Source organism: Nomascus leucogenys, chromosome 12, assembly GCF_006542625.1.
Source record: "Nomascus leucogenys isolate Asia chromosome 12, Asia_NLE_v1, whole genome shotgun sequence".
NCBI classification, from domain to species: Eukaryota; Metazoa; Chordata; class Mammalia; order Primates; family Hylobatidae; genus Nomascus; species Nomascus leucogenys.
The window spans coordinates 83,610,264-83,635,181 of record NC_044392.1 but is presented as its reverse complement, the minus strand read 5'-3'; the positions used below and the strand labels follow the sequence as shown (position 1 = coordinate 83,635,181).

Below are 24,918 nucleotides of genomic sequence, written 5' to 3'. Positions count from 1 at the left end.
ATTTTTTTTGTGGTAAAACACTTAAAATCTACTCTTTAAGCAATTTTAAAATATACATGCATCGTTACTGTATTTCATAATTCTGTGCAACAGATCACTAAAGCTTATTCCTCCTGAATAAAACTTTGTACCATTTGATCAACATCTCCTCTTGCCCCATCCACTCCCCAACCCAGCCTCAGGTAAACACCATTTCACTCTCTACTTCTAAGAGTTCAACTTTCTTAGATTCTACATGTAAGTTAGATTACATGGTGTTTGTCTTTCTGTGCCTGGTTTATTTCACTTAGCATAATGTCCTCCAGGTTCATCCATGTTGTTGCAAATAACATAATTTTTTCTATCTTAAGACTGAATAGTATTCCATTGTGCATATATACCACGTTTACCCTTTCATCCAATGATGGACACCTAGGTTGCTTCCATATTTTAGCTATTGTGAATAATGCTGTAGTGAACATGGACATGCAGATACCTCTTCAGCATACTGATTTCAATTCCTTTAGATATATAACCAGACGTGGGACTGCTATATCATATGGTAATTCTATTTTTAGTTTTCTGAGAAACTGCCATACTGTTTTCCAAAATGGCTGTTTATTTTACATTCCTAACAAGGTACACAAGGGCTCCCTTTCTCCACATCCTTGCCAACACTTGTTATCTTTTGTCTTTTTGATAATAGCAAACAAGCTTTTTTTAAAAAAATATTTTACAAAGAAGTATGATAGAAAGTATTTTAAAATCTATACCTAAGAAATATAATTGGAATAGCACTTATATAAGTGTGAGGGGGTACAAAAAAAGAGGATAAAACTTAAAAGCAGTTGGCACATCTGGCTTTGCTTCAAGCAGTATTCTAAGAGAACACCTGAATACTAAAATGTCAAGTATAACGCATCCTCCCAAAAACCCATAACCACAGCCTGATCATGAGAAAAACATCAGACAAATTCCAATAGAAGATCATAGAGTATATCTGACCAATATTCCTCAAAACTGTTAAGGTGAAAAAAAAAAACCTCATAAGGTCATCAAAAACAAAGTCTTCAGAAACTTAGGAAGAAACGACAACTAAATGTAATATATCTTGGAACAGAAAAAGAACATTGGGTAAAAACTAAGAAAATATGAATAAACTATGGTCTTTAGTTAATAATAAAGTGTCAATATTGGTTCATTAACTGTAACAAATGTACTGTACTAATGTAAGATGTTAATAACAGGGAAAAATGACAGTTGGAAGGGGTGGTTAGAATATGGGAACACTATACTACCCTGCTCAAATTTTTTGTAAATCTAAAACTTCTAAAAAAGAATGTCTATTAATTTTCAAAAATATTATAAATATGCTGATGAGACATGAACATATTTTAGAAAACTAAACACTGACAATTCAGAAAAGTCTTCAGAATTAACTCTGAAAGTTCAGATACACATTAAATTATATAAAAGGTAGGTCACAAAACAAATCTGAATAAATTTAAGAAGACTGAAATCATACTAACTACCTTCTCTAATCACAGTGAAATGAAACTAAAAGCCAATAACAGAAGGAAAACAAGAAAATCCACACATGTGGAAATTTAAAAACTTACTCTTAACCAACCAATGGGTCAAAGAAATCACAAAGAAATTTTTTAAATACCCGGAGACAAAAGCAAAAACACAACAAACCATTAATTTATGAGATGCAACAAAAGCAGTACTAAGAAAGAGGTTTATGGCAGCAAAAGATTACATGTTAAAAAAAAAACACACACACAAATCAACAACCTAATTTTATATCTCAAGGAACTAGAAAAAAGAGGAACAAACTAAACCAAATAGTAGCAGAAGGGAGAAAAATAATACATATTAGGGCAGAGACCAACTAAATATAGAACTGAAGACAAGGAAAGAAAAAAACTCAATGAAACCTAGAGTTAGTTTAAAAAAAAAAAATCAACAAAATCAATAAACTCTTTAGCTAGACTAAGAAAAAAAGACTTGAAAAATGAAAATCAGAAATGAAAGAGGGGACATTACAACTGATGCCAGAAGAATTATAACAGAATATTATGAACAATTACACATCAACAATTGAATAACCTAGAATTGGTATATTCCTAAAAATGTACACCTAGCAAAACAAGGACACGAAAAATAAAAACTCTGAATGGCCTACAACTAGTAAACAGAGATTGGATGCAGTTATCAAAAACTTCCCAACTAAGAAAAGCCCAGGATCAGATGGCTTTGCTAGCGAATTCTACCAGACATTTAAACAAGAATTAACACCAATCTTCCTCAAACTCATAAAGAATTCAAAAGAAGGGAATACTTCAAATTCATTCTATAAGGTCAACATTACCCTGACACCAAAACCAGACAAAGACACAACAAGCAAGAACAAAATTATAGACATATATCCATGATTAATACTGATGCAAAAATCTACAACAAAATAGGAGCAAAACAAATTCAGCAGCACATTAAAAGGATTACACATCATGACCAAGTGGGCTTTACTCCTGGAATGCAAGGACAATTCAACATATGAAAACAAAATGGAAATAGAAGGAAACTTTAACATAATAAAAGCCATACACGAAAAGCCCACAGCTAACATCACACTCAACAGTGAAAGACTGAAAGCGTTTCCTCTAAGATAGAGAACAAAGCAAGGATGCCTACTGTCACCATTTCTATTCAACACAGTAGTGGAAGTCCTAGCCAGAGCAATTAGACAAGAAAAAAGAATAAAATGCATTCCAATTGGAAAGAAGTAAAATTACCCTGGTTCTCAGATGTGACCTTATATGCAGAAAACTCTTAAATTTTCAAGAAAAAAAAAATGTTAGAATCATTTCAGCAAAGTTGCAGGATACAAAAAATAAAAGCACACAAACATGCAAACATCAGTTGTATTTCAATGAGCAATTTGAAAAAGAAATTAACACAATTCCATGTACAACAGTATCAAAAAGAATACATTTAGGAATTAACCAAGGATCCAACAGACTTGTACACTGAAAGCTGTAACACACTGCTGAAAGAAACCATAAAATATACAAATAAATGGAAACACACTATATCCATAGATTGGAAGATTTTTTGTTAAAATGCCCATACTACCCACAGCAATCTACAGATTCAATGCAATCTCTGTCAAAGTCCCAGTGGCATTTTTTGCAGAAACAGGAAAACCTACCCTTAAATTCCTATGGAATCTCAAAGGACCTCATAGAGCCAAAACAAACTTGAAAAAGAACAACAAAGTTGGAGACCTTACATGTCCTGATTTCAAAACATACTAAATACAAATAGTAATCAAGACAACAGTGGTGCCAGCATAAAAAGACATATAAACCAATGAAACAAAATATAGACAGCCCAGAAATAAACCCATGCATTTCTAGTCAAATGGTGTTTGACAAGGGGGCCAAGACTATACAGTGAGGAAAGGACAGTCTTCTCAACAAATGGTACTGGGAAAATCCAATATCCACATGAAAAAGAATGAAGTTGGACCCTTACTTAAACCACATACAAAAATTAATTCAAAATGGATAAAGACCAAAGCATAAGAACTAAAACAATAAAACTATTAAAGAAAACATAGGGGAAAGCTTCAGGACATTGAATTTAGCTATGAATTCTTGAACATGACACCAAAAGCACAGGGAACAAAAAATGGAATTACATTAAAAGTTAAAAACTTCTGTACATCAAAAGAAGTAATCCATGGAGTGAAAAGACAACCTACAGAGTGGGAGAAAATATTTGCAAATCATGTATCTGATAAGAGGTTAATATCCAAAATATGTAATATAACGAACTTGACAACAAAAAAAGAAATGACTGAATTTAAAAATGGGCGAAGTATTTGAATGGACAATCCTCCAAAGACGGCATATAAAACAAGCAAATGAAAAGATGCTCAGCCCAGTGTGGTGGCTCATGACTGTAATCCCAGCACTCTGAGAGGCTGAGGTGGGAGGATTGCTTGAGCTCAGGAGTTTGAGACCAGCCTGAGCAACATGGCAAGACCTTGTCTCTACTAAAAATTAAAAATAAATTAAAAATAAATTGGTGTGGTAGCCCGCATTTGTAGTACCAGCTACTTGAGAGACTGAGGTGGGAGAATCACTTGAACCTGGAAGGTCAAAGCTGGAGTGAGCCATAATTGTGCCACTGCACTCCAGCCTGTGCAACATAGCAAGACCCTGTTTCAAAAAAAATATTGTAAGAAAGAAAAGATACTCAACATCACCAGTCATCAGAGAATGCAAATCAAAACTACAAGATACCACCTTACATCCACTAGAGGCTGTTATTTTTAAAAACCCAGGAAATAACAAGTGTTGGCGAGAATGTGGAGAAATTGGAACCCTTGGTGCACTGTTGGGGAAAATATAAAATGGTGCAGCCATTATGAAAAACACGACAGTTCCTCAGAAAATTTGAAGTTAAATTACCATATGATTCAGCAATCCCACTTCTGGGCATATACACAAAGAATTCAAAGCAGAATCTCAAAACGATATTTACATGCCCATGTTCATAACAGCATTATTCACAAGATCCAAGAGAAGGAAGAAACCCACTGTCCACCAATGTATAAATAGATCAAGGGAATGTGTATACATACAATGGAATATTATGCAGCCTTACAACAGAAGGAAATTGTGTCACATGCTATAGCATGGATGAACCTCAATCACCTCAAGGGCATTATAACTGAAATAAGCCAACCACAAAGGACAAATACTATATGATTCCATCAATGAGGTACCTAACATAGTCAAAATCACAGAAAGTGGAGTGGTTGTCAAAATCTGGGGGAGAGAGGAAGTGAAATTAGTGTTTAACAGATACAGAGTTTCTCTTTTCATAAGTGAAAAAGTTTTAGAGACCTGTTACACAATGTGAATACACTTAACACTCACTAGACTGTACACTTAAAAACAGTTAAGATGGCAAATTTACTATTATGTGTTTTTTACCAAAATAAAAGATAAATATGAAGAGTTGAAAGTACATATAAGAGCCAAGGTGGTGTAACAGGAATTGGGTTTGCCCTCCTCCCTGAAAACTCAAGATATCAGAAAACATATGAAACAACAGTTTTCAGATATTAGACATTAGGCAACCCCTGATGGTGAACCCTGAAAGAGAAATAAGGTGAGCAAACTACTGCCTGGAGAAAGTACAGATCCCTGCTCAAGGAAAAGAGTTATCTATGCAGAATCTGGTGGTAATCCTTGAGTTGAGGAGACTCAGCTAAAAGCCTAAAGAAGTCATGAGGGCAGAGTACTGAAGAGAAGAGAATTCCACAAAGAACACCCTCAAGTATCTAGCTACATAATGATTAGAGCAACTCTGTGTGGAAACTATCCAAGCAAGGAAGAGTCACCCAAAAGAATGAAAAGGGAATTGCCCTAGTCTTACACAGCACCAGAAATAGTACCTGTTCTCTTAAGAGTGGAAAATCTCCTAATTCACGTAACACCAGACAAAAAGGAGTCTTGCCTCAGTGGGAAAAGAAAGTAATCCTAAACTATATGCTGTTAAAGAGACAGACCCCCCCAAAAGGAACGTGGCAGAGAAGAAGAATTACAAAGTGGCACCAGAAGAACTTTTGGGGGTGATGAATATATTCATCATCTTTTTTGTGGCCTCCTGAATATATATATGTGTCAAAACTTTTCTCACTGTATACTTTAAACATGTGTACTTCATTACATGTCAATTATGCCTCAATAAACCTGCTTTTAACACCTTCAATAATAAAACAACCCAATTACAAAATAGGCAGAAGATTTGAAGCAGCACTTCGGCAACAATATATGAATGACAAGCATACCAAAAGATGCTCAGTAGAATTTGTTACTGGGAAAGTGCAAATTAAAGGCACAAAGAGGTATCACTACACAGCTATAAGAATGGCTAAAATTAGCAAGACCAACCATACCAAGTGTTGGTGAACAAGTGGAGGAACTAAAACTTTCATACATTCATATGAGAAGATAAAATGGTACAACCACTTTGTAAAAGTTTCACCATTTCTTAAAACGTCAAACATACACCTACTACAGGATCCAGTCATGGAGTGGAAACTCCTAGGTATTTGTCCAAACAAATGAAAGCATATGTCCATACAATGATGTATTAGTCCGTTCTCACACTGCTATAAAGAACTACCTGAGACTGGGTAATTAATGAAGAAAAGAGGTTTAACTGACTCACAGTTCTGCAGGCTATACAGGAAGCACGGCTGGGAGAGCCCTCAAGAAACTTGCAATCATGGCAGAAGACGAAGGGGAAGCAAGCACATCTTACCATGGTGGAGCAGGAGAACAAGAGTGAAGGGGGGAAGCGCTACACACTTTTAAACAACCAGATCTCGTGAGGACTCACTCACTACCACAACAACAGCAAGGTGGAAATCTGTCCCCATGATCCAATCACCTCTCTCCAGGTCCCTTCTCCAACACTGGGAATTACAATTCAACATGAGATTTGGTAGGGACACAGAGCCAAACCATATCAAACGATTTGTATACAAATGTCCATACCATCCTTATTTGTAATATTGAAACACTGGGGGAAAAATGTCCATCAACACGTGAATCCTTACATTATATACCTGCAACAGAGGATGTAGGACTGAACTGATAATATATGCAACATGAATGAATCTCAAAAAAAATACATTGAGTTAAAAAAAACTCCAAACAAAAAGAGTACGTACTGCACATGTTGATTTATGTAAAATTCCAGAATATGCAAACCACCTTATAAATGACCTAAAGCAGATCAGTCACTGTCTCGGCAAACAGGAGGAGTACCAACAGGCATAAGGAAACTTTTTGAAACTAAAGGGTATGTTCCTTATCTTGAATGATTTCATAGCTGTATACAAACGTCAAATCTGTTCAAACTGTGTAAGTATGATTTGTTAATATGTCAATTATACTTCAATAAATCTGTTAAAAATTCACAGTATACAAAGAACAAATAGAAAAAAGTCAAATCTCAAAGTTAGAATGATAAATGTACACCAAAAAAAAGTCATTTATAACCAAAAACATGATATAAATGAATCACCTTTGAACAACTGCTAATTTACCAACATCTACCTACAATTGGTAATTCAGTGTATAAACAATGCTTCCAAAATCTCATCAGACCTGATGTATGAAACAAATATAGCAAAGAGTAATCTGGCCTACTGGACAGATTGATATACAAAATTTGTACCTACCCCAATTTCTACATGCAAACAATTCTTACTGAAATATGAGTTCAGAACTAAACATTGAAAATTAATCTAATTTTACCAACTGAAACAAAAAGCCCGATTGTGAATAGCCCAATTCTGTTTCACCTTATTATCCATGTATTTGGCAAGGAAGTTTTGTAGTTTCTCTCATCAAGAGGTGGTCCGCCAGGTGCAGTGGCTCATGCCTGTAATCCCAGCACTTTGGGAGGCCAAGGCAGGAGGATCACTTGAAGCCAGAAGTTCAAGACCAGCCTGAGCAACACAAGGAGACCCTGCCTCTACAAAAAATACAAAAATTAGCCAGGTGTGGTGGTGCACGTCTGTGGTCCTAGCTACTCAAGAGGCCAAGGCAGGAGGATTGTGTGAGCCCAGGAGTTCCAGGTTACAGTGAGCTATGACTGTGCCACTGCATTCCAGACTGGGCAACAGAGCAAGACCCTGTCTCTTAAAAAATAAAATGAAAAAAGAAGTAGCGTCCTCTCCCTGATCTCTTAAATCTGGGATTGACCTTACAAGAAACACCAGTGGAATCCAGCAGATGTCAGTTTGCCAGTTTTGAGCTTAGGCTTCAACAGACATTGTATACTTCTGCTCTCTCTTTCAAAACCTTGCCACCACCATGGTAACAAGCCAACTCTCATCTGCTTCAGGATGGGAGGGTATCCCAGACGTCACAGCACATCCTAGATCAAACTACAGCCAGCTCAATACAGGCCATCCTAGATCAACCTTATGGCCAGTCAATGCCCAAATATATCAGAGAACCCAGCCAAGAGAAGCAGAGCCACCTTCCTGACCTGCTGCTAAATGCAGACTCATAAATGAGCCCAGTCAAGACCAGAAATGCCACCTGGCTGACTCACAGACTTGTTCTAATCAATATGTTTACTGATTTAAACCACTAAGTTTCAAAGTAATTTGTTACACAATAATTAGCTAACTGACAGAGCAACTCTATCTTAACAATACCATAATAAATTTTTCTTAGCCCTAGGAGTTATTTTATATTGACATTTGATTTAGGTCTCTTAACTCTTGAAGACAAGGGGGGAAAAAAGGAACAAATCTGTTTCATTCTTTTATTAGCAGTAACTCTACAAGACATTGTCACAAAATTTTTCAAACTCAGAGACATATAAACTGACCAAAATCACTTTGTAAGTAATGTCACCACTCAATTATAATTTTACTATTATTATTATTATTATTATTATAAGTTTTAAGGTACATGTGCACAATGTGCAGGTTTGTTACATATGTATCCATGTGCCATGTTGGTGTGCTGCACCCATTAACTCGTCATTTAGCATTAGGTATATCTCCTAATGCTGTCCCTCTAATTATAATTTTTTGTGAAATATTGTTCCTAGACAACTTTACTGGATCCAGCAATACAATGAAATTTTTCAGGACACACCAAAATCTATAAAAACTGTTATAGAGCAATCTTCTATCTCTAACATTGCCTCTATTTTTACTAATAGTAACCTTTATTTCCATATAGGGACACATTCTTACTCAACTATTACAGTGGCCCCAATCCTAGGCACCTGAATGGAAGGATAAACAAGTGACTCTCAGGCTGATCAGATTACCCTGTTCTCCTAGCACAGTAACTTTTTCAAGGATGGGACTAAATGGGAGATGTAGCATGCTTCTTAGTACATTTGCAAAAACTATTGGGAAAGTGTCACTTGAATCCTCAGCGGAAACAGCTATGAGAATGCTGTAGGTTAAAGCAGCCAGTGGCTATCTTTGCCACACTTCATGGAGAGAACATGCTCAGGAATGAAATTACTATGGAAGAAATCCAAGCCAAAAATAGAGACATCATCCTATAGATACCATATGCACTCATCGATCCTTCAATCCCTAAAATTTAATTAAAGTAATCACAGAATGCTAGAGACCCCACAAGCACACAAAAATTATCTCTGGAGAAAGACAGTATCACCGTAGGGCTCAGTGTTCAGGCCTGAGAAAACAGCTGGAAATTTAAATGGGAAAAACACGGCAGTCAGAGAACCAGAGGGGTCAAACAAAAATTCTAGGTATAAACTTTGCCCAAATCACTGGATGACTGATAAACCAGTAGTCACAGAGAAGACCTGAAGGGATTGAGGAAAAAGTAGGCAGAAACTAAAAAGAATGATGCTACACTTGAAAATAGCACTGTAATTTGTTGCCTTTCAACAGAATGCATTCCCCAACTATGCAGTGTAGGCAGCAGGAAGCTGCAGCTCTGCAAGGTTGAAGTGTTAGTGAAGGTTAGAAGCTCCGCAGAACAGCTGGAAATTAGTAAAATTCCGAGAAGCAAGAAAACCACAGGGCAAAATCGGACTATAATCTCCACAAATCTTTGGGTAACAACCAGCTTACTCAGACACTGGGAGACCCCCAAGAAGCCAGGCCAAAAAAGCAGCAATGGAAACGCTAGAAGAAAGCAGAGATGGCCGTGGCTGCATACATCAGGGGAGACCAAGTTTGCAGTCCGGGCCCAGGTAAGTTAACTATCTACCTTAAAAAAAAGACCTGCAATGCTAAGAACATTAACTGAATCATTCATTAAAACATACCATAAAGTGCAGTTTCAGGCAAAAAATACATGATATGCAAAGAAAGAGGAAAATGTGAACCAGACTCAGGAAAAAAGAAAAGTAAATCAACTGATACTGATTCTGAGTCTACCTGAATTAATTCAAAGCAGTTATTCTAAGCATGTTACAAAAACTAAAAGAAAGTATGTTCAAACAACTGACAGAAACTTTAAAAAAAGAAAAAGCTGAAAAATACAATAACCAGAATAAAAAATTCATCAGATGAGTCAACAGAAGATTAAAGACCGCAGAAGAAAGAACTGGTGAGTTTGAAGACAGGGAAATAAAACTGCCTAATCCAAAGAACAGAAAGTAAAATGACTAAAGAAAAAAAAACAGAACCTAAGAGACCAGTAGGACACTATTAGGCAGTCCAACATGTATGTAAGTCCCAAAAAGAAAGGAATGAAATGAGCATAAAAAATTTTTTGCTGAAGAAATAATGGCCAAAACATTTCAAAATCAGTAAAAAATGCTGACTTAACAAATCCAAGAATCTCAACAAACCCAAGCGGAATATACACAAAGAGCCACATATGTATATATATCATAGTCAAGCTGGTGAAAGCCAAAGAGAAACTTTGACAGCAGCCAAAGAAAAATGACTGGTTACAGATCAAAAACAATACTGTTAATGGTTGACCTACCAGAAAAAATGGAGATACTGAAACAACATCTTCTACATCCAATGATATTATCCTTCAAAAATGAGGTGAAAAAAAGTTATTTTCAGGAAACAAAAATTGAGTTTGTGGCCAGCAGATAAAACCAACAACAAGAGTTTCAAAAGGGGGAGGGGAAGGAAAGTAGTAACAACACTAAATCAAAAACATGACATCAGAGGCTCAGAGCCCTCATCAGAACCTGACCATGTTGGCACTCTGATCTCAGACTTCCAATCTCCAGAACTGTGAGAAACAAATTTCTGTTGTTTGTAAGCCACCCAGTCTATAGTACTTGTTAACAGTAGCCCAAACTAAGACACAGACACATAAATACTGCACACATTCTTTCCAAAGACACACAAAACATTTATAAAACTTGGCAATACATACATTAAAAGGTACTCAGTCACATTTGGAATCAGGGAAATGCAAAATAAAAATCACTACGAGATAACCCTACATACCCTCTAGAATAAGAGAAAATATTTGCCAACTATATACTTAACAAAAGACTCATATCTAAAATATTTTAAAACTCTCAAAACTCAACAGTAGGATATGCACAAAAATTTCAGAATAAGAACCTTCGAAAATCATCTCCATAAAACCAGCAAGATCACTGGCAAAAACTGTGAAAATCAACATTCTGTGAACTCTGGAAATTAGCCAAAGGCTTGGAGCAATCTAGGAAGAGTGATAGATGGCTGAATCTTATTTGGGAAGACCAGCACACTTTAAGGCATTTTATCTTGCCCTATTCCCATTCTCCCCCACAGCTGGGTAATAGCTTTGAAAATCAGCAGCCTGGGGGATCAGGCCCAGTGGTTTATGCCTATAATTCCAACTACTTGAGAGGCTGAGGTGGAGAACTGCTTGAGCCCAAGTGCTTGAAACCAGTCTGGGCAACATGGTGGTACCCCATCTCTAAATAATGTTTAAAAATTAGGCATGTTAGCATGCATCTGTAGTCCCAGCTACTCAGGAGGCTGAAGCCAGAGGATCAGTTGAGCCCAAGACTTTGAGGCTGCAGTGAGCTATGACCATGCCACTGCACTCCAGCCTGAGCACAGAGCCAGGCCCCACTGCTTTATAACTAAAAACAAAAACCCAACAGCCTGGCAGGCACTAGGGAAGACAGAAGAGGTTTGGAACTCTTTTAGTACCTCATTTCCAGAGAACTGTCATTATTTAACATGTCTGGTGGTCTCCTGGAAGACTCTACTCGCAAAGCTATCTTAATTTGACCTGACTCAGCACTTATCTAGTATAAAAAGCTTCCCCCAATACCCTAGGACAACCAAACGACATTTGTCAAAAACAATCAGAGGTAATTGTTTCATATTGCAGCTGGCTGAGGGAGAGAACAACAGCTGAGGCAAACAATAGACTAAAAGCTTTAAAAAGAAAAGCTGGGGGCTTTGTAAAGCTCCAACATATTCCTGAGACTCTAGAGAGCCACATATACAGAAAGGGCTGTACATACGACCAGGAAAGACCTAAGTGCTCACCTCTGGCTAAACTTGAGGCTCTGCACAAGCAGGAAGTAAAAAGTAAGGCAGAATTGTAAACTGCCTGGTTAAGTGTTGAAGGAGCGTCCCAACACACACATAACTTCAACAAAAAGATTTATTGCTCCCAGGCATTTAACGAAATCTCTGTCCAATCATTAGCTGACCAGTAAGCGAACTGAGCAGAGATTTCAGTGCCCATATGTGACAAATAATACAGATTTTATACAATTAGTTTCAAAAAAAATCACTAAAATAACAAACAACACTGGGGCAGAGAGGAGAGGAGAATCTGATTATCAGAGTTGTGACATTATTTTAAATGTGCAGTATTCAACAAAAAATTGCAAGATATTAAAAAAAAGCGGGGGGGGGGGCAGTTCCAAGATGGCCGAATAGGAACAGCTCCAGTCTACAGCTCCCAGTGTGAGCAACGCAGAAGACAGGTGATTTCTGCATTTCCAACTGAGGTACCGGGTTTGTCTCACTGAGGAGTGTCAGACAGTGGGTGCAGGACAGTGGGTGCAGCCCACCAAGCGTGAGCCAAAGCAGGGTGAGGCATTGCCTCACCCGGGAAGCGCAAGGGGTCAGGGAATTCCATTTCCTAGCAAAGGGAAGCTGTGACAGATGGCATCTGGAAAATCGGGTCACTCCTTCCCTAATACTGCGCTTGTCCAATGGTCTTAGCAAATCAGGAGATTATATCCCGCGCCTGGCTTGGAGGGTCCCATGCCAACGGAGCCTCACTCATTGCTAGCACAGCAGTCTGAGATCAAACTGCAAGGTGGCAGCGAGGCTGGGGGGCGGGGGGGCAGCCATTGCTGAGGCTTGAGTAGGTAAACAAAGCAGCCAGGAAGCTGGAACTGGGGGGAGCCCACCGCAGCTCAAGGAGGCCTGCCTGCCTCTGTAGACTCCACCTCTGGGGACAGGGCATAGCAGAACAAAAGGCAGGAGAAACCTCTGCAGACTTAAATGTCCCTGTCTGACAGCTTTGAAGAGAGTAGTGGCTCTCCCAGGATGGAGTCTGAGATCTGAGAACGGAGAGACTGCCTCCTCAAGTGGGTCCCTGATCCCCGAGTAGCCTAACTGGGAGGCACCCCCCAGTAGGGGCAGACTGACACCTCATACAGCCGGGTACCCCTCTGAGACGAAGCTTCCAGAGAATGATCAGGCAGCAACATTTGCTGTTCAGCAATATTTGCTGCTCTGCAGCCTCCGCTGCTGATACCCAGGCAAACAGGGTCTGGAGTGGACCTCCAGCAAACTCCAACAGACCTGCAGCTGAGGGTCCTGACTGTTAGAAGGAACAGTAACAAATAGAAAGGACGTCCACACCAAAACCCCATCTCTACGTCACCATCATCAAAGACCAAAGGTAGATAAAACCACAAAGATGAGGAAAAAACAGAGCAGAAAAGCTAAAAATTCTAAAAATCAGAGCACCTCTCCCCCTCCAAAGGAACGCAGCTCCTTGCCAGCAACAGAACAAAGCTGGACAGAGAATGACTTTGACGAGTTGAGAGAAGAAGGCTTCAGATGATCAAACTTCTCCGAGCTAAAGGAGGAAGTTGGAACCCACTGCAAAGAAGCTAAAAACCTTGAAAAAAGATTAGACGAATGGCTAACTAGAATAACCAGTGTAGAGAAGTCCTTACATGACCTGATGGAGCTGAAAACCATGGCATGAGAACTACGTGATAAATGCACAAGCTTCAGTAGCCAATTCGATCAACGGGAAGAAAGGGTATCAGTGATTGAAGATAAACGAATGAAATGAAATGAGAAGAGAAGTTTAGAGAAAAAAGAGTAAAAAGAAACGAACAAAGCCTTCAAGAAATATGGGAGTACGTGATAAGACCAAATCTACATCTGAATAGTGTACCTGAAAGTGACGGGGAGAATGGAACCAAGTAGGAAAACACTCTACAGGATATTATCCAGAACTTCCCCAACCTAGCAAGGCAGGCCAACATTCAAATTCAGGAAATACAGAGAACGCCACAAAGATATTCCTCGAGAAGAGCAACCCCAAGACACACAATTGTCAGATTCACCAAAGTTGAAATGAAGGAAAAAACCTTAAGGGCAGCCAGAGAGAAAGGTCAGGTTACCCACAAAGGAAAGCCCAACAGACTAACAGTGGATCCCTCAGCAGAAACTCTACAAGCCAGAAGAAAGTGGGGGCCGATATTTAACATTCTTAAAAGAAAGAATTTTCAACCCAGAATTTCATATCCAGCCAAACTAAGCTTCATAAGTGAAGGAAAAACAAAATTCTTTACAGACAACCAAATGTTGAGAGATTTGTCACCACCAGGCCTGCCCTACGAGAGCTCCTGAAGGAAGCACTAAACATGGAAAGGAACAGCCGGTACCAGCCACTGCAAAAACATGCCAAATTGTAAAGACCATTGACGCAAGGAAGAAACTACATCAACTAATGAGCAAAATAACCAGCTAACATCATAATGACAGGATCAAACTCACACATAACAATATTAACCTTAAATGTAAATGGGCTAAATGCTCCAATTAAAAGACACAGACTGGCAAACTGGATAAAGAGTCAAGACCCATCAGTATGCTGTATTCAGGAGGCCCATCTCAAGTGCACAGACACACACAGGCTCAAAATAAAGGGATGGAGGAAGATCTACCAAGCAAATGGAAAACAAAAAAAGGCAGGGGTTGCAATCCTAGTCTCTGATAAAACAGACTTTAAACCAACAAAAATCAAAAGAGACAAAAAAGGCCATTACATAATGGTAAAGAGATCAATTCAACAAGAAGAGCTAACTATCCTAAATATATAGGCACCCAATACAGGAGCACCCAGATTCATAAAGCAAGTCCTGAGTGACCTACAAAGAGACTTAGACTCCCACACAATAATAATGAGACTTTAACCCCCAACTGCCAACATTAGACAGATCAACGAGACAGAAAGTTAACAAGGATATCCAGGAATTGAACACAGCTCTGCACCAAGTGGACCTAATAGACATCAACAGAACTCTCCACGCCAAATCAACAGAATATACATTCTTTTCAGCACCACACCACACCTATTCCAAAACTGACCACATAGTTGGAAGTAAAGCACTCCTCAGCAGATGTAAAAGAACAGAAATTATAACAAACTCTCAGACCACAGTGCAATCAAACTAGAACTCAGGATTAAGAAACTCACTCAAAACCGCTCAGCTACAAGGAAACTGAACAACCTGCTCCTGAATAACTATTGCATACATAACAAAATGAAGGCAGAAATAAAGATGTTCTTCGAAACCAACAAGAATAAAGACACAACACACCAGAATCTCTGGGACACATTTAAAGCAGTGTGTAGAGGGAAATTTATAGCACTAAATGCCCACAAGAGAAAGCAGGAAAGATCTAAAATTGACACCCTAACATCACAATTAGAAGAACTAGAGAAGCAAGAGCAAACACATTGAAAAGCTAGCAGAAAGCAAGAAATAACTAAGATCAGAGCAGAACTGAAGGAGATAGAGACACAAAAAAACCCTTCAAAAATATCAATAAATCCAGGAGCTCGTTTTTTGAAAATATCAACAAAATTGATAGACCGCTAGCAAGACTAATAAGAAAAGAGAGAAGAATCAAACAGATGCAATAAAAAATGATAAAGGGGATATTGCTACCAATCCCACAGAAATACAAACTAACATCAGAGAATACTATAAACACCTCTATGCAAACAAACTAGAAAATCTAGAAGAAATGGATAAATTCCTCGACACATACACCCTCCTAAGACTAAACCAGGAAGAAGATGAATCCCTGAATAGACCAGTAACAGACTCTGAAATTGAGGCAATAATTAATAGCCTACCAACCAAAAAAAGTCCAGGACCAGATGGGTTCACAGCCAAATTCTACCACAGGTCCAAGGAGGAGGTGGTACCATTCCTTCTGAAACTATTCCAATCAATAGAAAAAGAGGGAATCCTCCCTAACTCATTTTATGAGGCCAGCATCATCCTGATACCAAAGCCTGGCAGAGACAAAACAAAAAAAGAGAATTTTACACCAATATCCCTGATGAACATCAATGCAAAAATCCTCAATCAAATACTGGCAAACCAAATCCCGCAGCACATCAAAAAGCTTATCCACCATGATGAGGTGGGCTTCAACTCTGCACTGCAAGGCTGGTTCAACATATGCAAATCAATAAACGTAATCCAGCATATAAACAGAACTAATGACAAAAACCACATAATTATCTCAATAGATGCAGAAAAGGCCTTCAACAAAATTCCACAGCCCTTCATGCTAAAAACTCTCAATAAATTAGGTATTGATGGGACCTATCTCAAAATAATAAGAGCTATTTATGGCAAACCCACAGCCAATATCATACTGAATGGGCAAAAACTGGAGGCATTCCCTTTGAAAACTGGCACAGGACAGGGATGCCTTCTCTCACCACTCCTATTCAACATAGTGTTGGAAGTTCTGGCCAGGGCAATCAGGCAGGAGAAGGAAATAAAGGGTATTCAATTAGGAAAAGAGGAAGTCAAATTGTCCCTGTTTGCAGATGACATGATTGTATATTTAGAAAACCCCATAGTCTCAGCCCAAAATCTCCTTAAGCTGATAAGCAACTTCAGCAAAGTATCAGGATACAAAATCAATGTGCAAAAATCACAACCATTCTTATACACCAATAACAGACAAACAGAAAGCCAAATCATGAGTGAATTCCCATTCACAACTGCTTCAAAGAGAATAAAATACCTAGGAGTTCAACTTACAAGGGATGTGAATGACCTCTTCAAGGAGAACTACAAACCACTGCTTAATGAAATAAAAGAGGATACAAACAAATGGAAGAACATTCCATGCTCATGGATAGGAAGAATCAATATCATGAAAATGGCCATACTGCTCAAGGTAATTTATAGATTCAATGCCATCGCCATCAAGCTACCAAACCAATGAATTTCTTCACAGAACTGGAAAAAACTACTTTGAAGTTCATATGGAACCAAAAAAGAGCCCACATTGCCAAGTCAATCCTAAGCCAAAAGGACAAAGCTGGAGGCATCACACTACCTGACTTCAAACTATACTACAAGGCTACAGTAACCAAAACAGCATGGTACTGGTACCAAAACAGAGATATAGACCAATGGAACAGAACAGAGCCCTCAGAATACCACACATCTACAACCATCTGATCTTTGACAAACCTGACAAAAACAAAAAATGGGGAAAGGATTCCCTATTTAATAAATGGTGCTGGGAAAACTGGCTAGCCACATGTAGAAAGCTGAAACTGGATCCCTTGCTTACACCTTATACAAAAATTAATTCAACATGGATTAAAGACTTAAATGTTAGACCTAAAACCATAAAAACCCTAGAAGAAAACCTAGGCAGTACCATTCAGGACATAGGCATGGGCAAGGACTTCATGTCTAAAACACCAAAAGCAATGGTAACAAAAGCCAAAACTGACAAATTAAACTAAAGAGCTTCTGCACAGCAAAAGAAACTACCATCAGACTGAACAGGCAACCTACGGAATGGGAGAAAATTTTTGCAATCTACTTATCTGACAAAGGGCTAATACCCAGAATCTACAATGAACTCAAACAAACTTACAAGAAAAAAACAAACAACCCCATCAAAAAGTGGGCGAAGGACATGAACAGACACTTCCCAAAAGAAGACATTTATGCAGCCAACAGACACATGAAAAAATGTTCATCATCACTGGCCATCAGAGAAATGCAAATCAAAACCACAATGAGATACCATCTCACACCAGTTAGAATGGCGATCTAAAAAGTCAGGAAAAACAGGTGCTGGAGAGGATGTGGAGAAATAGGAACACTTTTACACTGTTGGTGGGACTGTAAACTAGTTCAACCATTGTGGAAGACAGTGTGGCGATTCCTCAAGGATCTAGAACTAGAAATACCATTTGACCCAGCCATCCCATTACTGGGTATATACCCAAAGGATTATAAATCATGCTGCTAAAAAGACACATGCGCACGTATGTTTATTGTGGCACTATTCACAATAGCAAAGAGTTGGAACCAAGCCAAATGTCCACCGATGATAGACTGGATTAAGAAAATGTGGCACATATATACCATGGAATACTATGCAGCCATAAAAGATGAGTTCATATCCTTTGTAGGGACACGGATGAAGCTGGAAACCATCATTCTCAGCAAACTATCGCAAGGACAAAAAACCAAACACCGCCTGTTCTCACTCATAGGTGAGAATTGAACAATGAGAACACTTGGACACAGGAGGGGGAACATCACACACCAGGGCCTGTCGTGGGGTGGGAGCCTGGGAGAGGGATAGCATTAGGAGATATACCTAATGTAAATGATGAGTTAATGGGTGCAGCACACCAACATGGCACATGTATACATATGTAACAAACTTGCACATTGTGCACATGTACCCTAGAACTTATAGTATAATAATAATAAAAAAAAATACAAAAAAAAAAGAAGGAAGTATGGTACAAACACATGGAGAGAAAAACAGTCCACAAAACTGTCCCTGAGGAAATCCAGACATAGGACTGACTAAACTAGACGATGTTTTAAAATCAGCTACTTTAAGCATATTCAAAGGACTAAAAGAAACCCATGTCTAAAGAACTAAAAGAAAGTATGAGAATATCAATAAAAGATAAAAAATTATGAGGAAAAAAACAAATTGTAGAATTGAAAAGCACAATAACTAAAATGACAATTCACTAGAAAAGTCAGCAAACCTGAAAATAGATCAACTGAGATTATCCAGTCTGAGGAACAGAAAGAAAAACCAATTTTAAAAATCCATAGGGCCTAAGAAACCTGTGAGACAACATTAAACATCCCATCTTATACATAATAGGAGTTCCAGAAGAGAGGGGAGATAAGAATGAGGCAGAAAGAGTATTTGAAGAAATGTGACTAAAAATTCCCCCAGTTTGATGAAAAACATTAACCTAAACATCCAAAAAAGCTCAAGGAACTACACAGAGGATAAACCCAAAGAGATCTACACCTTAGACACATCATCATAAAACTGCTGAAAAAGGAAGAGAGAATCCTAAAAGAAGCAAGAAAGAAGCAACTTGTCACAGACAGGGCTTTAATAACATTAACAACAATTTTTCATGAGAAACCATGGAGGCTGGATGGCAATGGTGTCAAAGTACTGAAAGAAAAAGACTCTCAACCATGAATTCTACAATTATTTTTCATAACAGAAGGAGAAATTAAGACATTTACAGATTTAAACAAATACTAAAGAGTGTCCCTCAGGCTGAAATGAAAGAACACTAGATAGCAACCTGAATCCATCTGAAGAAATAAGGAGCATGGTGAAGGTAACCACATAGGTAAATATAAAAGACAATATAATTGTTTTCTCTTTGCGACTTTTTCTTCTCCTGTCTGATTTAAAAGGTATAAAAGGATGTATGTATGGCAATAATAGCACGACGGAAGGAGAAGGAATACAGCTATATAGGAACAAAATTCAACTAGACTAAAATTGAGTTATTTATAATTCACAGGGCAACCACTACAAAAATGAATTAAAAGTATACAGTACAAAACAAGTGATTTAAGTGATACACTTGAAAATATCTATTTAACACAAAAGGCAGCACTAGAGGACTAGAGGAATAACCACCCCAAAAAACAACGAGACATATAGAAAACAAAAAGCAGAATAGCGGATGTAAATTCCACTTTATTGGTAATTATATTAAATGCAAATTAATCAGGCACTCCAATCAAAACGCATATATTGGAAGAATGGGTAAAAAACATAATCCAACTATATACGGGCTATAAGAGACACACTTGAGATTAAATAGATACAAATAAACTGAAAGTAAAAATCAAAAAAGTTATACCATACAGAAAGTAACCAAAAGATAGCTGATGCAGCTATTCTCATAGCAGAAACAACAGACATTAAGACAAAAAATTGTTACTACAGAGAATGTTTTGTAATAATAAAAAGGTCAATCCATCAAAATTACATGCCACTTATAAACATGTGCACACCTAATAAGAGAATCCCAAAATATATGAAGTAGAAACTGACAGAATTGAAAGGCAGAATATAATTCAAAAATAATAGTTAGAAACATTAATACTTCACATTCAATAATGGATAGTATAGATAGAAGATGAAGGAAATAAAAGACTTGAACACTATGAACTCTACAGAACACTCCACCTAATGACAGCAGAATAAGGAATGTTCTTTAGTATGTACTATGTGTTACGCCATCAGACAAGTGTCAATAAATTTTAATGGAATAAAAATCATAGAGAGAATGTTCTCTGACCACAATGGAATGAAACAGAAATCAATACCAGAAGGAAACTGGTAAGTTAATATGTGGAAATTAAGCAACAAACATCTAAGTAACCAGTAAGCCAAAGAAGAAATTGCATTGCAAATCAGAAAGTATGTTGAGAAAAATGAAAACAAAAACACAACATACTAAAACTTATGGGATGAAGTAAATGCAATGCTTACATGGATATTTATAGCTATATATGATTACATTAAAAAAAGATCTTAAATCCATAACCTAGCTTTCTAAGAAATTAGAAAAAGACAAACTGAACTCAAAACAGACAAAAGAAAAAAAAAATAAAGAACACAGCAGAAATAGAGAACAGAAAAACAGTAGAGAAAAAAAAAATCAATAAACCCAAAAGTTGGTTCTTTGAAAAGAACAAAATTGACAAACCTTTAGCTAAACTAAGAAAAGATTTAAATCACTACAGTGAGGAATGGAAAAGGAGTCATTACTACCAACCTTATAGTAATAAAAAGGATTATAAAAGAGCACTATGCAACTGTATACCAACAAATTACATAGTGTAGATGAAATGGACAAATTACTAGAAAAACCCAAACTGTTGAAACTGACTAAAGATGACAGAAAATCTGAATAGACCTAAAACAAGTAAAGAGAACTTCCCACAAAGAAAAGCCCAGGACCTAGCCAACCACGGTGGAGAGCACCTGTAGTCCTAGCTACTTGAGAGGCTGAGGCAGGAGGATAGATCATTTGAGCCCAGGAGTTCGAGGTTGCAGTGAGCCAAGATTGTGCCATTGTGCTCCAGCCTGGGCAACAGAGCAAGACTCTGTCTCATAAAAACAAACAAACAATCCATGACCAGACTGCTTCCCTGGAATCTGTGGAGCATTTCAATAATTAACACTATTCCTTCTCAAACTGTTCCAAAAAATAGGAGGGAACACTTCCTAACTCATTCCTATGAGGCCAATATTGCCCTCATACCAAAATCAGACAGTTATCACAAGAAAACTACCAACAAATATCCCTTATGAATTAAATCAAAAAAGTCCTTTTTTTTTCTCTAAAGACATGCCATCTAGATCCCTTCATCCTCCTGTCCCAAGCTGAACTGGTTACTCTTCAGACCTCCTGTACAGCCCTAACCTTGAATCTCCCTTCATAATCATCCTAGAAATTCTCTTTGCTCTTCTCCTATAATGCATCCTACTTCCTGGATCCCCCCTCTTTTTAGTTAACTCATCACTTTGATGGAGCCTGTGCCTTCTAGTAACTTCCTGATATAGTACTTTTGAAGTAAATATTCTAACAACCTCATATTTCATATTTTTAGCCTCCTCCCACACTTGACAGCTTGGTAGGGTATAGAATGAATAGTTTGGAAATAACTTTCCTTCAGGATTTTGAATGTATTATTCCATTACTGATTACTTTCCAATGCTACCTATTTCTAATCCCTTCTTTGTGCTCCATTCCTGAAAGCTTTCTTGATCTTTCTTCCCTTTATTTCTGGTGTCTGAAATTCCACCATGATGTATCTTGATGTGGTTCTTTTTTTCAGTCACCATGTTGAGCATTCATGAGCCCTTTCACTGTGGAAATTCACATTTCTTGTTCAATTATTCTTAATTTCTTCCATTTTCTCCCATTTTGTAATTTTTTTTTTTTTTTTTTTTTTTTTTTTTTTTTTTTTTTTTTTTTTTTTGAGACAGTGTCTCGCTCTGTTGCACAGGCTGGAGTGCAGTAGTGCCACCTCGGCTCACTGCAACCTCCACCTCCCAGGTTCAAGCAATTTGCTGGGATTACAGGTGCATACCAACAAGCCTAGCTAATTTTTGTATTTTTAGCAGAGACAGGGTTTCACCATGTTGGCCAGGCTGGTCTTGAATTCCTGACCTCAGGTGATCCGCCCACCTCCACCACCCAAAGTGCTGGAATTACAGGCATGAGCCACCGCGCCCAGCAAATTCTTACTTTTCATATGTTGAACGTGCATGCAAGTGTGATCCTCTGGTTTTCTTATTTTCTCCCACTTCACAACTCTTCTTGTCCTCCTCTGTGGAAGTTTTCTCAACTTTATCTTCCAATCTTCTAATAAGAATTTAATATTCTGAATTTCCAACTCTTCTATGAAGTGTTTCATATTCTAAATTTCTAGAAGCTCTTGTTTTCTGGGCACTGCTTTTTCATAGTATCCTTTCTTGTTTCGAAGATGCAGTATCTTTACTTCTGATGAAATCAGTTAACTTTTTATAAAAACTTGTCTTCTTCTTGAAGTATTTCCATTTCCCTCTTCTCTTTCATATTAAGGTTATCCTCAAATGTTTGGTGATCCTTAATCTCATATTTAAGATTGAGGCACTTAAAAGTTGCCTAGAGATTCTGTCTTAATGAGTAGACATACTGTAGGATTATCAATCTGGGTCACATCTGTTATCAGTTAGACATTTTTCCTGATCTCAGCAGTTTGCTGTCACAGGATCAATCTTTTAATCTCACAGTTAGATGGGGCAAGAAGTTGTCAGCCAGTATTCTCAGAACTGGGAGGGAAAAAGAGACTGGGAATAACTCTCAGATCAACATGTAGATTTTTATTTAATTCTCCCTGTTTTCCAGTATGATGCCCTTAACCTGAACTGTGCCTACTGTTCTCAAGTACAGAGATCCTCAGGTTGAATGTCAAAGAAGAAAACCTGGATGAGGCAAGAGACCCTTTCCTGGAACCATGAGTGTTGCTTACTTGTTATACAGACTTTTAGACAATTCCTTCAGAGGTCCCTGCAGCCAATTCTTGAAGCATTCCAGGGCCCTATAGCACCAGTTCTAGACTAATTCTAGGCCTTCTCCACTGACAGCAGAAGGTTCAGCTTTCTCTCATCTACAAACAAATGGAGGTAGGGCCATTCTCAAGAACTCTGGAGCCATACACAGGAATAAAAAAGCGACTACCTGAGCAAGCAATTCAGAGCAGTGTTTTCAGAAAAGCTTCCTATAACACTAGTTCATCAGGATAATCAGAAAACAGTTGATGGTTCTGCTGCCATTCCTTCTCACCCATACTATCATATAGAAACCCCATTTTTCAGAGATGTAGATGAAATCTCTAGGTCCCAGTGATAGTAGGGAGCAACCCACTGTATTTTGCTTTAGCTGATCTGCCTCATCAGATAACTTGGACAAAGTCAAATATACCTCCTGATTTTACCACATTCCCAAAAACCTCACTATTAACGTCTTTACTTGTTGCAGTTAAATGGTAATAATTGCGCAGATGAAGGTGATACATGAATAACCAAGGTTGAAAAGCGCAGTAGAAAGACAAAAAACTGACAGCAGGAATAATGGAAGGCTGTGTACCCAAAGCTGGAAAGGATTTCATCAGTACTGACCATCAGAATAAAAAGAAGAGGCTGGTCTCAGTAGCTCACACCTGTAATCACAGCACTTTGGGAGGCCAAGAGGACTGCTTGAGCCCAAGAGTTCGAGACCAGCCTGGGCAACAAAGTGCAACCCCATCTCTACAAAATAATAATCATAATAGAAAGAAAAGAACGGCTTATGAGAGCTTGGGCAATACCTGTTGGAAAGGAGCGAAGGGAAAAGACTTAGTGCCAGCAGAGAACTACTACATACTAAATCCTAAAAGCTTAATATTTCCCAGTTAAGCCTATATTAACTGTGAGAATGTTTAAGATGTAAATGTTATACTAAAACATGGTATATTAAAACTCTAAAATTATTAGTTCCCAAGCTTCTGTTCTATTTCCTAACTCTTAAAAAAAAAAAAAAAAAAAAAAAAGAGGATTTAAAAAATTGTGTTACTTCTATTTTTCCTGTTTTTCTAATTCTTCTATTTTAAAAATGACCTTTACCCATTATAAAACATAATGTACATTCCATTTAGGAATTATTAAAAACTCTACATGTTAAGAACATTATTTTCCTTTAAAAGCAGAGTATTCCCAAATGTTCCTAAATTTTAAAACAAGTATCTATTTAAAAACAAACATAAATATGTAGTCCACATTGTTAATTTTTATCATTTCCTATTTTCCCACCAGCTCCAATACAAATTATAATGTCTCTTAAGCCATGGCTAAAATACAGAATTTTAACTCAAAATTCAGCATAGAAGTACAAGCTCTTCTTACCAGTTATCTTAAGTATTTTTTACTTAGGAAAACACCACTAGAGCATAACTTTATTGGTTTTCAAAGTAAACTTAACAGAAAAAAAAGTCCAAGCCAGTTTTTTTTAGAAAAAGGCATACCTCAATTAGTGCTAGTAAGTCATATGCAAACTCTATCTCCATTTGTTTTGAATACCAGAAGGTAACAAAATTCTTTCATTCTTATTTTAGCTCTGCACTACAAACTGAGGAGCCACAATATTTGATTTGACTTATTTAAAACTACGCATCCTTACTCTTAATATACCCTTCCCACTCACCAAGATAATAATCACTAACTGGCCTTCCTCACTTCAAGCTCCTCTCCAATCACGCTGTATCTGGCTGCTAATCATATTTCTTCATGTAATTCTATTC

The 24,918-nt window shown here is 37.7% G+C and overlaps 1 protein-coding gene across 9 annotated transcripts in view; it reads right to left on the bottom strand.

Moving 5' to 3' along the window:
- The window catches only part of ZNF644 (zinc finger protein 644), a 108,405-nt gene that overhangs the window by 71,239 nt on the left and 12,248 nt on the right, over window positions 1-24,918 (bottom strand). The window lies entirely within an intron of this gene.